Raw genomic sequence first — 7,096 nt, forward strand, 5'->3', positions numbered from 1 at the left:
TTGAGTAAGCCAATGTTCCCATGGGCATATCTCAGATGGCGACCAATGGCAGAGTATCGATGATCAGCAACGCGTTGAAACAAATGGCGTAAAGTGTCCGTAATATCCGTGTGTTCGTAAGCGGGCCGTGTCAGAAAGAAACGTCATGGGCACATGTTTTATCGATACAAAGACTAAAGCAGACATTTTTAGGGCAACAAGGCGTTGTTTAATTTCTTAACTCAGGCCCGTAGCGGGGGGAGGGGCAGGGGGGGCTTGAGCCCCCCTCAGAATTTTTGGAAGTTAAAAAGCAATGTGCCCTAAAATATATAATTAAAACAAATTAATGTTGAATTCTGACGCTGCAAGTGCCTTTTCACAACCTTTAGTAGTCTGTTTACTACCTGTCAGTTTCCTTCGCTAACAGGCACTCCTATCTTGTGAATCGGAAATAAGAATCAAACTGGATTGAAATCAACCAATCTGAAGCCGTGAAAGCTGTCAAAATAAACTACTTGTTTCCTAAGACATCCGCTCATTTTAAGCAATACAAATGTCCTTAGTTTATAAAAATTGAGTGTTCCCGCGTTGTCACACAAAAAAGCCACACAAATATGTCCTCAGGACCAGAGAAAAAAATTCTCCTGCAGTCGGATTCTTACTGCCCGATTCCAAATTTAAAAAGAGAAAGAAAAATTTGTCGTCGTTTGTCTACGTCGTCCTTCAAACGTGAAATTAGGAAACTTCACGTAGTAGTCCACGTTAAAGAAAAGGCAAAAACGTGTACCTAAGAGTGTGATCTAGGTGCAAAATTATTGTTTTACTTACTAAATCTACCGGGTTTTTTTATGTTCTCGTTGCATCAGTAAACTCCAAAATCCGTCTATTTTTGAGTGACAGTGTGTGTGTGTGTGTGGGGGGGGGGGGGGGGGGGAAGGGGGTAGTAGTTTTGTTTCACCATTTTGCTAAGCCCCCTCAGTGGTTTTAGCTTTGATACGGGCCTGTAACTCTACACTGAGTACCTGTAACTGTAAGAAGTTCAAAATAAAAAGAAACCTTATACTCTTTTATCATAGTCTCGGACAAGCAGCAAGCAAAGGACGTCAAAGAGGAAGAAGACTACAAACAATGACTGCAGTAATTTGGCCAAGGAAGTAAAGCTTTTGTCTAGGCATAGGAGGCAGAAAACTTTATTAAAGGACTAGAGTACAGGGATCAAACACCGGAAGAAAGACAGACTGATCAAACATATCACACTATTTTGCTACCGTATTTTTGTCATTATTTGAAACTGGTACAATGTCTACAAGTAGCATATAATTGTTACAATGAAAGATAGACAGTGCGCATGCGAAGAAAACAGGTGTCTGTAAAGCGGGGTTGACGATGTAGGAGAGTTTGTCACTCGGGACACAGCAACGTGTCCGCTCTTTGTATTAACCGGTGTCCGTATTAAGCGGGTTAATTTTATAGAAAATATACGAGCGTTTCGTTGGGTGTTCGTAGAGCGGGGTCCCACTGTATACTTGCCCTTTGGTTCTCGAACTGGCCAGCCGAGGGCTTCGTCTTCTCATCTAGCTGTTTGGTATGCCTCGTCGGAGGAATGTTACAACTACAAGAAACTTACGTGTCTCCTTCGAACTCCTCACATTCACCATAATCGCATTACATCCCCCCCCCCCCCCCCCACGTCGGTCGGGGAAGGGCACTCTTTTCCCCTCCCCTCCCTTCTCTTATACTCAAGTTAGCTCTTCGGTAGCCACGCAATATCCGGTGTTTTCCGGCGTCAGTGACGTACGTATTTATTGTTTGCCACCAAATGCAATTTTACAGAAACGTAAAGAAATATAGTAAAATGGTCACTGTAAGCAGTGATGAGGCGACCAATCGTCAATCGACCAGATCAGGATGGCTGTGTACTGTGCACTAAATATACTGAGTATACTCCAGCATTCAGCATTCCAGGCTCCTGTATCAGTTCCACTAGCCTTTTGCGCGTTTTTCGCTTCCTGACAGCGCGGAGATATTTCCACGCGTTCAAACATCAAAAAATGCACAAAACCTCGCACAAACGCTTGCTACGCAGGCTAGACCGACAGTTATTCCTACCATCCAACCGCTGACAAAAAGATTGTAGGCTCTGGAAACGACAATTCCGTTTCTAAATACTAGCAACAATCGTAGATTACGCCCGGTTCAGACGCCGTACTTCACATGAGCCGAATCAAATTCAATGAATTAAGTTCATGTGAAGTACGGCGTCTGAATCAATTCAGAACGACCGAACTAATTCGGATCAGCTCAGCCGTTTTTCCCGCCTGGCTCAGCCGGGAATAACGGCTGTGGACCGGCTTTGATTGATTGATTCATGATTAGACGCCGTACTTCACATGAGCCGAATCAAATGTATAAATTATTATAAATCTGCAATTTTTTTCGGTCATAATATGCTTCAGTTTATTAACTTCGGCTCAATTAAGTGCAGCGTCTGAATCAATTCAGCCAGGATTAATAATTTGGGTCGGTCTAAATTCGATTCGGCTTACCGTGTAGCATGAAAATTTTGCGGGTTCTAATTTTTGCGGATTTTGCGGATTGACCTCGATCCACAAACATTAGTTCCCGCAGAAAAAAACACCCGCAAAATAAAATGCCGCAAAAATTAACTCCCTTCAGTCAAATTTAAAACTCCGCTTCTAATAGACTTATGCCACTGGAGCGATATATATATTGGACTTAAACAAGAACACTACATGACTTTCCATTGGGAAAAGCAACTGTCAAGAGTAAAGTAATTCACTACATTAGATTGGCACGAATGGGTCATCTGAAGGAACGCACAGACTTGAATCGTGCAGCAGACCAACCAGTCTGTCTCATTGCTCGTTGCGAAAGGGCATAGTTTTGCATTTTAGCAGGTCGCTCCCAGTTAGGTCTTAAAGTACATCTTTCACTCAAAAGCCCCTCTGTATGCCTAGAAAGGTTTCAGCTACGGTAATTCAAACATTCATACTGCTTTCTTACAAAATAAAATACGATAATAGCGTCGTGGCAAACCATATTAACGAAACTGTGTTTGGCTGTGCATGGTAGGGGTAGGCTTTTTGTTTTGTTGTTGTTCAGTCCCTTTGCACAGTAAGGTATTACAGTGATATGTCTCTAATATGTCACTAGAGTGAACTGTGACTCAGTTGACCGTACAATAAAAGTTGAAAACATTCAGGTTTCTTTCACTTAAATATTCTGCTGCTCGAACCAGAGCATCGCAAAAATTAGTTCCCAGCAGAAATTTCAGTCATCTCGAACCGCAAAAATTTGTTCCCGCAAAACACAAAAAATCGCCAATCCGCAAAATAAAACTCCCGCAAAATTTTCGTGCTACACGGTATGTGAAGGACGGCGTCTGAACCGGGCCTTAGAGAGTGCGTTCGATGTCAACAAGCCCACGCTAATCTCGATCCCAGGCTCTCTCTCTTTGTGATGGAATCCGCCCCTGCAAAAGATGCCAGATGTGCGTCTCAAGATCCATCGACCCATCCACGACAAGTCCCAGAGAATCTCGACTCAAATCCGTATTAGGAAGCGTTCTTCCTACGTCGAACTTACGTCGAACGCAATTCAAATTCACTCTGAAACAATAAACATCACTGCGAGGCTTTGGGGAATGAATTGTTGAGTTTATATTGGTTTATTCCCCGGAGCCTCGCAGTTTCAGGCATCGAAATTGGGCCATTTTCCATTGCATTGTAATCTCGTACTCACTCTACACTCGGATCTTTTTGTCAGCGGTCGCCTCGCCAATCAATGAAAAAGCCGCGCTGGCTCTGGGGACGAGAATGAGGGATTTGTCTGAAGGCTGGAAGGTGTCACAAGGCGTCATCACTTGTGCGAGCAAACAGATTGGAATGCTTAACAAAAGCCTCTTCGAAACAGTTGGTCTTCTAGTCAGCTGATTCCTTTTAGTTGAGGTGAGAAAATTTGTGACGTAAACTAGAACGTTCTGTGCAAATTGTTATCAAATGTCCGACCAAATGTGCAGTTGTAGCGGCTGATTGCTTTTACTGTGAAACTATGTAAAATTGTGAACGCAAGGAATATTTTTAGAGTGTTCATTGTGTTTGCAAAGAAAACCAATCAGATTCGAGAGGGAAAACCACAAGCTGTCAAGGTAATTGTTTTTTGTGGTTTGTGTGTTTTTTTTTTCTTGTGGTTGATTTTGCCTCTGATTGGTCACGGAACAATAGGCGGTTTTCTTAATTTGACAGTAATTTCCGCGTGTTTTGATTGAGAGAAGCGACAGCCAGAAAGACATCTGTGTTCGCAGGCTACATAGCTCGTACGTATCATTGATAATATAAGAGTTAAGATAATGTTAGCTTAACTCGCTTAACGTTAGTTTGTTTACACAGAATGTAATGGAGGGATTGCGTCGAATTTTAGTAACGCTTTACATGTCAGCGATGGCACGAACGGAAAAGGAATGTTTGGAATCTCTTTTTCAACCACAGATAATTAGTTTTATCAAAAACTGGATCATTGTATAATGCAATTCCAGGGATTTGATTGGCTTAGCTGCCATGATATATGAGCCATGATAATGATAGATTTCCTCGTTGGCTGTCTATCATGCAAATGATATTTAACAATATTACCTAATAATATTGTACGGCAGAGATCCTTTCAGGTCTTAAAAAATCATTTCCTTTTGTTGATACGGCTTACTGGCCAAGGAAAAAAAAAAACCGGGTTGCTGGCTTGTAGTGTGGGTTTTGCTTTGTGTATGTAGTATGAGCTCATTAATTAAGAGACAAGTCAATCGAGAAAATTGACTTCCACAAGATGACAACAGTCTCAAGGTTTTGCGAGCAATTTAGTTCAAGAACTACGAGAAACGGACGAGGGAAGTTTCAAAACTTTTTCCGCTTAGTGTCCGACCTACATGTAATAGGAGTGGTTAGAAGATGTGATTAAAAGCGACAAAAAATCAACGCATTGAGTCATGAGGGCCTGTGTCTGTGGAATGACGAATGACGAAATTACGAATGACGTAAACAACACAGAAAGCCAGTTAAATGTCTTTAATTTGATTGGATAAAATGAAAAGATAAATGACATTGATTGGCATGCTAAAAATTTGTTTTCGAGCTTGCATCGTTTCAAAAACTATTCTTCGTCCAGTCCGGCCATCCTTTTTTCTGCCTTTTCCGTCCGTATTCGCTCTGTTGTAAACCGGTCAAACCAGGACACTACAGTGTATTGCGGTCTCATATTTTGCGCGTTCTCTTGACCTTATTTGGTGAAATGACATAATAGTGGAATAATAAAAGAAATTAAATTCGTCAGTAAAACGACGTATAAAACCGTTCGTGGAATTCAATAGGCCTTATCGCGGTTTTCGACGCCATTTTGACGAGTAGGCAAACACGTCTTGAAATAACAGTGTTTGTTTAGAAATCCGATGTCAAATAATTTTCATAACATCGCTTTAACGGATGAAATGTCTAAAAAGCGTGTGAGTTCAGACGTCGTAGTTCAGACGCATCGAATGCATACATTTGAAAATACGTTAACGTAATATCGATTCGTCGTTTTCTTGAATCTGGAATCGTCGTAGGTTCTCCACACCAAGTTTCACCATCCCATGTCATGTCGTCTAAATCGAATCTCTATTATTGTCGTCTTGCAGACGAAGTCAATTCGAATTAAATCAGTCGTCTGAATTATATTCGACGTATGAACTAGGCCTTATGTGCTGGTGCGGTTGAGAAAGTTAAAATTAATAAAAATAGTTCAAGTATGCATTTAGCTTAGATTAAGGAATTTAGGTTTTGGAACTTTGACTCCTTAATTGTCATTTGAGTTAAATTATAGTTTCTATAAATAATCCGCACATTGACGCTTTGGTCTTTTCAGACCCGTTTTTCAGATTCACTTCAATGAATACGTCGCTTCATTATATTTACATTTTAAAAGTCGCATTCAGCCGTAAAGGGATCCTGCCAATTTTGCTTTGTTTTCATGCTTTGTAACATTTAATAAGCGATAATCCCACGCTTTTTGGAGCGTTGAATTCGCGCTGAAATACATGTTTATGCTTTGTTATCATTACTTAAAATACTATTTCGCCAAATAGTAGTTCCCTTTTAAAGCCGGGCGGTGCTTATTCACTTCGACACCTCAGCAAAATTGAATACGTTCTAAGTTAATTACAGTCGAACCTTCACTTTTCAAGTTTTGTCATCAAGAGAGCTGTTAATTTGCTTTTTGGTGTTAGCTCTGTTCAGCTGAGCAATCAGGTTTAAAATTTGAATGTTTTTACTGAAATTTCAAATATGCAGCTATAAAAAAACTATTTAATTAAACGATAGTATATGTGTTTCAACAGCTGCTCGCTAACCTTGTAATTTTGTTTATAGTTCACTAGTACATGCTCCAAGAACAACTAACTAACCAACCAACCAACCAACCAACCAACCAACCAACCAACCAACCAACCAACCAACCAACCAACCAACCAACCAACTAACTAACTAACTAACTAACTAACTAACTAACTAACTAACTAACTAACTAACTAACTAACTAACTAACTAACTAACTAACTAACTAACTAACTAACTAACTAACTAACTAACTAACTAACTAACTAACTAACTAACTAACTAACTAACTAACTAACTAACTAACTAACTAACTAACTAACTAACTAAATGAAACAAACATTTTAAACTTTCTTTCAGCTTCTGTACTTTTCTTATGTTACAGAATTCTGAATTCTGCTATTCACGTGCTTTGAATATTTATGATTACGTGAAGTCGTGCAAATATGATAAATATTCACAGCACGTGAATTGCAGTGAAATATAATAGACCGGGACAAATAAAATAAAACTCTTGTTCGGAGAAAGTGAATAAGGACTGAAACTTGACCAAGATTCAGCCATCTTATCTTACACCGATTTCGGTTCTTGAGCCTAAAACTTGTGTGGATATCAAAAAGAATTCTTGCTTTAACCGCTTGTAATTTATAATGGTAATTGAACTGAGTGGAGCGCAATTTGGTCTGAAATCTACGAAAGCCGAGGAGGGACTTCCGACTTCGGACTTCTGACTTCCG

At 40.1% G+C, this 7,096-nt stretch overlaps 1 protein-coding gene across 1 annotated transcript in view; it reads left to right on the forward strand.

Annotated features, from left to right (window-relative positions):
• Positions 1-3,816: 3,816 nt before the first annotated feature.
• Positions 3,817-7,096, forward strand: part of LOC146465159 (uncharacterized) — a 166,075-nt gene continuing 162,795 nt past the window's right edge. The window contains exon 1 of the mRNA XM_085128814.1: positions 3,817-3,947. The gene's annotated coding sequence lies outside the window, so the exon portion shown is untranslated. The remainder of the gene's footprint in view (positions 3,948-7,096) is intronic.

The sequence above is a fragment of the Pavona decussata genome, unplaced genomic scaffold, assembly GCF_977016875.1.
Source record: "Pavona decussata unplaced genomic scaffold, jaPavDecu1.1 SCAFFOLD_156, whole genome shotgun sequence".
Lineage (NCBI taxonomy): Eukaryota > Metazoa > Cnidaria > Anthozoa > Scleractinia > Agariciidae > Pavona > Pavona decussata.